The sequence below is a fragment of the Microcebus murinus genome, chromosome 27, assembly GCF_040939455.1.
Source record: "Microcebus murinus isolate Inina chromosome 27, M.murinus_Inina_mat1.0, whole genome shotgun sequence".
In the NCBI taxonomy this organism is placed as follows: domain Eukaryota; kingdom Metazoa; phylum Chordata; class Mammalia; order Primates; family Cheirogaleidae; genus Microcebus; species Microcebus murinus.
The window spans coordinates 6232029-6239475 of NC_134130.1; the positions used below are offsets into that span (position 1 = coordinate 6232029).

At 60.2% G+C, this 7447-nt stretch overlaps 1 pseudogene; it reads right to left on the reverse strand.

Annotated features, from left to right (window-relative positions):
* Positions 1 to 5303: 5303 nt before the first annotated feature.
* On the reverse strand, positions 5304 to 7341 carry LOC142864875 (uncharacterized; annotated as a pseudogene).
* Positions 7342 to 7447: the final 106 nt, after the last annotated feature.

Sequence of the window (7447 nt, forward strand, 5' to 3'; positions counted from 1 at the left end):
CCCCACCACGCACTGGTCCCGAGTGCTGGTGGCCGGCAGGGCCTCCTTCCTCATTCTGGAGAAAGGGCGGCCTCCCCGCCTGGCCTCCCGGGCCAGCCCCCAGCTGCCCCCTCCTCCGGGCCAATTAGGAACCGGCGTCTTGACGCTACTGCCAGAGCCAAGGCTGGGCGGTTACGAACGGTTTTGAGTGCGTCTGTGTGTCCCGGCACCCTGCACTTACCGTTGTCATCGCTGGTGGACAGATCAGGAAACTGAGGCACAGAGAATAGAGCGACTTGCCCGGGTCTGGGTGGAGACAGAGCCAGGGACCACCTCTGACCAGTGAGGCCCCCGGTCTAGATGCCGTAGCAGGCACCTCTGGGGAAGGGGCCACCCCTTCATTCTGCAAGCATTTATGGAGCACCTACTGTGTACCAAGGACAGGGCTGAAAGGACACACGACAGATCCCTGACCTCCCTGCCTAACGCTCCAGTTGGAGAAACAGATAATAAAATAACTTTTTTAAAAAAGAATCTGAGGCCGGGCGCGGTGGCTCACGCCTGTAATCCCAGAGCTTTGGGAGGCTGAGGCAGGAGGATCGCTTCAGCTTAGGAATTGGAGGCTGCAGTGAGCTGTGATGACGCCACTGCCCTCCAGCCTGGGTGACAGAGGGAGACCTTGTCTCAAAAGATCATAACAATAATCAATAAAATAATATAAAATAAAATAAATCTGATTCTAAATTGAGATGCTATAATCTGGACATTTTAGCTTAAATAAAATACAGCGTTAAGATTAAAGATCTATGTATGTCTGAACGTGTTGGATGGTGACAAATTCTGAGCCAGGGCCTCAGCGCCCTGCCTGCGGAAGGCGGGGCGGGGAACAGGGCTGCTTTCTAGACACGGCTGAAGGGGAGCTTGTCTCTGTGTTTGGGTGCAGAGCCGTCTTTGAGAGGCTCTAGAAAGTTCTAGAAAGTTCTGGATCAACTCCACCCATCCCCTCCGCCCCCCATAGCCTTTGGTCCTCTCACAGGTGGGTCGCTAGCACAGCTCAGAGACGGTGAGTGAGGCGCGGGGGTCACACAGCCACGGGCGGGTGGCAACGGTCTCCCCTCCTCCCCCACCCCGGGCGGGCGCTTGGTGGCGGCGTTGTGGGCGGCGGGGCCGGGCCAGCCCAAACGTGCGGTTTTCTCTGCTGTTGACTTGTAACGAATGGCAGATGGGAGATGTGATAGAGGCACCCGTCCCCGGGCCGTGGGTGCGACCCTGGCCCGGCCGGATGGCTGCGAGGAGGGGCGCTCCCTCTCGGGTCGCCATGGAGCACAGAAATAACCCGCAGCACCGGGAGTCCAGGCTGAGGCAGGGGACTCTCGGGCCGCGGAGGGCCACCCCTCCTGGCGTCTCCCTGCCGCCCTCCACTTCGGGCAGGACCCCGGCACCGCCGGCATGCTGCAGCCTGCACCAGGGTGGCCGCACCTTACTTTAACACCTCCCATGGCTCCCGCTGGCCCCGGAATAAACGGCCCGGCTCCCCGGCCCCGGAATAAACGGCCCAGCCTCCGCTCACTTCCCCAACTTCTAAACACGCTTCCTTTACTTCCCCAAACCGCACAACTACTTCCTTTCCACGCGCCCACCGCCGTCCGGAACGTGTGTCCTGTATTATTAGTTATCAAGTTAATTTGGGAGGCCGGGCGCGGTGGCTCACGCCTGTAATCCTAGCACTGTGGGAGGCTGAGGCAGGAGGATTGCTCGAGGTCAGGAGTTCGAGACCAGCCTGAGCTAGAGGGAGACCCCGTCTCTACTATAAATAGAAAGAAATTAGCCAAACAACTAAAAATAGAAAAAATTAGCCGGGCATGGTGGCGCATGCTTGTAGTCCCAGCTACTCGGGAGGCTGAGGCAGGAGGATCGCTTGAGCCCAGGAGTTTGAGGTTGCTGTGAGCTAGGCTGACGCCACGGCACTCACTCTAGCACGGGCAACAGAGTGAGACTCTGTCTCAAAAAAGAAAGAAATAAATAAAATAAAATAATTTGAGGATACCAGGGTGAGCATGTGTGTGTATAAAATATTAAGAAGAAAATGCCTAAAACACAAATTATAACCTAAAAAATGTGACGCCAGGATCCACCTGCACCAGGACTAAAGGTATCGTCTACCCCGTACAAACTCCCCAAGCCCTCTCCCAGTGGAAACTTCCTCCTTCCCCACAGCGATAACTATGTTTCTGATTTACGGTATTGATTTCTGTGTTCCGGGGCTGTATTTTTGGCTCATCAGATTTATTTGGTTTCTCATTTTTTAAATTTACGTAGCGACGCATATTCCCTTTCTTTGGTGCGTGGTTGTGAATGCGTGTAAGTTACCACTCTGCACAGGATGCAAAATGTAGTTTGATCGCCTGAAAAACTCCCTCCTAACCATCGATTGGCTCATTGCTGCTATGGTCTTCATTTTTATTTTTTTTTTAATTTAAACTTTTTATTTTTATTTATTTTATCTGTTTATTTGTTTGTTTGAGACAGAGTCTCACTCTGTTACCCCGGGCTAGAGTGCCGTGACATCGGCCTAGCTCACAGTAACCTCAAACTCCTGGGCTCAAGAGATCCTCCTGCCTCAGCCTCCCAACTAGCTGGGACTACAGGCATGCGCCACCATGCCCGGCTAGTTTTTTCTATATATATTAGTTGGCCAATTAATTTCTTTCTATGTTTAGTAGAGACGGGGTCTCGCTCTTGCTCAGGCTGGTTTCGAACTCCTGACCTTGAGTGATCCCCCCCACCTCGGCCTCCCAGAGTGCTAGGATGACAGGTGTGAGCACCGAGCCTGGCCATACATTTTTATTTTTAAGAGGTGATATTTTACTCTGTTGCCCAGGCTGGACTCAAACTCCTGGGCTGAAGCGATCCTCCTGCCTCAGCCTCCCAAGTAGCTGAGATTTCAGGCGGGAGCCAACACTCCAGTTGCTCTCCTTTCTTGCCAACGCTTGGTATTGTCGGTATTTCTTTTAAGCCATATGTAATGGTATCTCATAAATGGATTTAAATTGCATTTCCTTGATGACTAATGAGGTTCAATGTATTTTCACGTCTGTCTGCCAACCTTCCCTTTCCTTGAGTGAAATGTCTGTTGAAACACTTCCTCATTTCTTTCATTGGCTTGTCTCTGTCTCCCAAACAATCGCAAGCAGGTGAGCAAGCGATGTCGCACAGCCGTGTCACTGCAGCAGCATGTGCGGTACTAAAACGTGGAAGCCATTCGAGTGTCCACTGACGGATGGACCGACACACACGACGTGGTCCGTCCACACGCTGGAATATCACGCAGCCGTGAAAAGGGACCAGGCTGTGACACAGGCCACAGCGTGGAGGGACCTTGAGGACATCGAGCTCAGTGAGAGACGCTGGACACAGAAGGACACGTCCCGTGTGGTTCCGCTCCCAGGAGGTCCCTGGAGTTGTCAGATCCACAGGGACAGGAAGTAGGGTGGCGGGTGCCCGGGAGGGGGTGGGGAGTGTTTCGTGGGGACAGCGCGTCAGTTTGGGGAGGTGAGAAAGTTCTGGAGACGAGGGCGGTGACGGCTGCGCAGCGCTGAGTGCGCTTGAACACGGTTTCGATGGCGAATGTTGGGGTCTGTCTGATTTTACCATTTGCACAAGTGTTGCCGTTCCCCTTTGCAGGACGGTCCGTCCCAGACTGGCCCCAGAGGCAGCTTCTCCTCACGGGCTTCCCGCCTTGGTGACACACAGGTGGCCGTCACAGCCGAGCACACCGGGTCTGGGACAGTCCCTCGGCACTGTGACTGCACCAGCACGTGGTGAGGACCCCTGCTCTCCCCACCTCGTCTGTCCCAAGCCAGCCGTGGAAGGTCACGCGGGCCGCCGTGGGGTCCCCAGGGACCTCACTGCCCTCGGCCCGCCAGCCCCACCCCTTCCGGGGGGACCCTAAGAGCTGCCACCCTGCAACTTCCCGCCCCAGGCCTGCCTGCAGGGACCCCAGCTGAGCCGGGGACCCGTGACAGGACAGCGAGGCTGAAGTGCCGGAAGTCGTGGACGCCTGCTTGGGGGTCCCCAGCACCACGCACACCCCGATCTCGCCTTGGCGGTTTCAGCCCTGCCTGCCCGCCAGGCATCCCCACAGCCGGGACGTCCGGGCCTCCCTCTGCGCTGTCCCCGCACACGGCCAGCCCGGGGTGCGGGGAGAGGGAGGCGCCCGCTGGAAGTCAAGAGGGTTTGGATCGTGACGCGGCCCGTGGCTGAGTCACCGCCGTCTCGAGCACGTGTCCAGCCCTGGAAACCGCCGCTGGAGCGCGTGGGGAGCCCAGAGAAAGGGGAAGGCCGGGCTGGGCCGTCCCCTGGGCTGCCGCGCCAGCTCGGTGGGCTTCAAGCTCTGCTGTCGCCGTCTTGAAATTCCTTGGGATTTTCTGACTTTGGTCCCCGCTACTGGTTGTACAGTGGGCGCTGGCCAGGGCCGGGCTGCCGCGAGCCAGGGCGATCGGGAGAGGACCCCAGCAAGCAGGGCGCCAGGGCAGGAAGGACAGCAGAGGGGCCGCCTCGGGTGACACCTGCTGGACGCTGGAGGCACAGCGCCCGCCTGCAACATGCACGTGGGCCGGGCAGCCCCCCAGCACCCGACACCCCCAGGGTGACACCCTCGCTGTGCTCCTGCCATCTTTTCATCACCCACCCCACTAGCCCTGTCCCTTCTGCCTGTCGCCCAGGCTCCTGTCCTCCCCCACCGCCAGTCTGTCCTCACTGAAGCTGCCACCAGAGGGCGCCTGTGAGCACCTGAGTCAAGGCCTGTCCCTCCTGTGCCCCCACAGCCCTCCATGACTCCCGCCTTCCTTGGGGTCAAAGCCCAGGTCCTCTCCGCAGCCCACCAGGCCCTGCACAACCAGGCTGTGGCCCTCCCCAGGGCCTTTGCACAGCTGTGCTCTTCCCAGAATACGTTCCCTGGTTAACAGCGTGGCTCCTTCCTTCCCATCTACGGGAATCCTACTCATAAGCCACCTTCTCAAGAGGCCTTTCCTGAACAGCCTGGCAGCCACGGCCACCATCGCCCACCTGGGCCCTGCCCCAGCAAGGACACACGTCTCAGGCGACGTTCTGGCCAGCTGTGAGCCAAATGACCCTGCAGTCGGGCCCAAGTAGGATGGCCGAGCAGGTCTCCAGGGCATGGTGCCAGCGTGCTGGGGGCGCCCTGGCAGACACGGGGGAGGCGAAGGGGGTTGGTGGCAGGCGATGCTCTCAGGCCCCCAGGGCTCCCACCCCACCCACCCCTGCTGCCGGCAGCAGGAAACAAACCGGAAGGGGCTGCAGCGTTTAGGAACAAAATTTATTCCAATTTAAAACAGAATTCATTTCAGGAGAGAGATATGAAAAGGCGATTCCGTCAGGCATCTCTGGATGGCGGGTCGGCCCGCACCCGGGAGGCCGGCGCGGAGCTGGTCCGCACGCCCCGCACGCCCTCCCGCCCCAGCACGACACATGCATTTCAAATGACAAAGGTCTAAAAACAGCTTTTTATAGAATATTCTCTTTTAAATAGGTTAAGGTTTAAATTGTCTGAAATCAGGACTGTGTAATATACAAGTATCACTGGGTCACGCCCACCAGGCTGGCCCCACGGGCTGTCACCCCCTCCAGGGACACTGGCACTAGGACGCCTCTCTGGGGGAGCCCGGGGTGCAGGCCTCGCTGTGGCTGGGACTGCCGCCGCCCGGGCTGTCGGCACCCCGAGAAAGCGCTTACAGAGGGGAGGGTTACCGAGGAGCGGACACCCGCACGGCGCGGCTGCCCCCGGCCCTGGCCACTGGGCCGTGGGCAAGGGTGGCACGGGCACAAGAATGACTATCGGCACTCTCCCGGGGCGGGCCGCCCCAGGCCATGGCACTGCCCTCTGCACTGGGCCGGGCACTCTGGCTCTGGCGAGCTTGGCACGCGCCCTCTGCGGGAGGGCCAACACTGACCGCGGCCACCCTCGGGCCGAGTCCAGGTCCCTCTGTGATCCGGCCCCTCAGAGACGCCGCCCCACGAGGACCCCAAGCTCCTGGGGCGGGTCCACTGCCAGCAATGGACGCGGTGGCCACCCCGGCACGGCCGCCCGCCCCAGCCCGCTGCGGGGTCACGGCACGGACGCACGTGGCACGAAAAGGAGGCTCCGGGGAGGGACGGGGAAGCTGGCGTGAGGGAGCTGGGGTCCCCGTGGTGCCCTCTGCCCCGGCAGGGCGCCCGCCAGGAATGCGCTGCCCCACACCCACTGTCCCCACCCCAACCACCCCCGCAGCGGAGGGGCTGGGCTCTGCCCGCTTTCGAATTGTTTCGAAAGTCAACGGCCCAAAGCAGCAGCCGCCGCACAGGGTCCCCATGTCGCAGCTGGGCAAAGGCATCGCTGGCGATCTGTTCTCGGTGCGATTGTGCAAAAACCCCAAACCAGCAGAACAAAACGGAAACACTGTAGTATTCAGTCCACAACAGATGAGAAAGCACCTCCCGCCCCAGCAGCCCCGTCCCCACCTCCAGCCGCTCGGGAGACCCGGGGAGCGCGGCTCGGAGCGCGCCGGCCGTGCCAGCCAGCCTGGAAGCCACCTGGGGCTGGCGCGAGCCGCCGCCGCCCACGTGCGCTGGCCAAAGTGCGAGTGCTGGCTGCCCGCCCCGGGGACGCGGCTCGGGAGCGGAGCAAGTGCTTGGTTTGAGGCCACGCACGGACCGCCGGCGTCCGCTCCTCTCCCTGCCTCTCGGGGACAGACCTGAGAATATTCTGTAAAAGTCCCCACCCCACCCTCACTGTTTCCAAACTGGCTACGACACAAAACCGAACAAACAGCATGCCCCCAGTGGCCTTTCTCCTGGACCACAGGGACGGTCCCCCAGCGCCCTCACCGTGTCGCCGGCCACACGGGCTCCCATGGCCTCTCCAGCCTGGGAGGTGGCCGCGTGGCACTCGGGAGCCCCGGGACAGCCCTGGCGGGCCGGACTCTGGCCCTGGAAAGGCAGCCCGGAGGACCCCAGCCCCCACGGCTGCGGCACGGGGACCCCTCCTGGCCCCGTGACAGCTCGACCGTGGAGCCATGCTCTGTTTCCTCAAAAAAAAAAAAAAAAAAGGTTAGGCACTTCCCAGGGTGGGCGACCGGGAGTCCCACCCGCTCTTCTTGGAGTCCGTGAGCGACAGCGGTCGTGGGGTGCGGCACGGCAATAACTTAAAACGAGGACAGGAAGTCAGTCCCCACGCCCCCGCGCCTCTCTCGACTAACGAGAAAAGAAGGGGGACGGAAAGCGCACCCCGGCGCCGCGCGGGGCCTCGGGGCAGGGGCCAGGCGAGGTCTGGAGTCGCGGGGGCTCGGGGCACGCGTGTTTCATCCGTTTCTGTTTTTTTTCATTTTTCTTTTTTTTAGAAAAAAGCGAGCCACGAGTCATGGCCAGAAAAAGGTGCCTCTGCCGCTGAGGAAAGGTGCGAAGGTGCGCG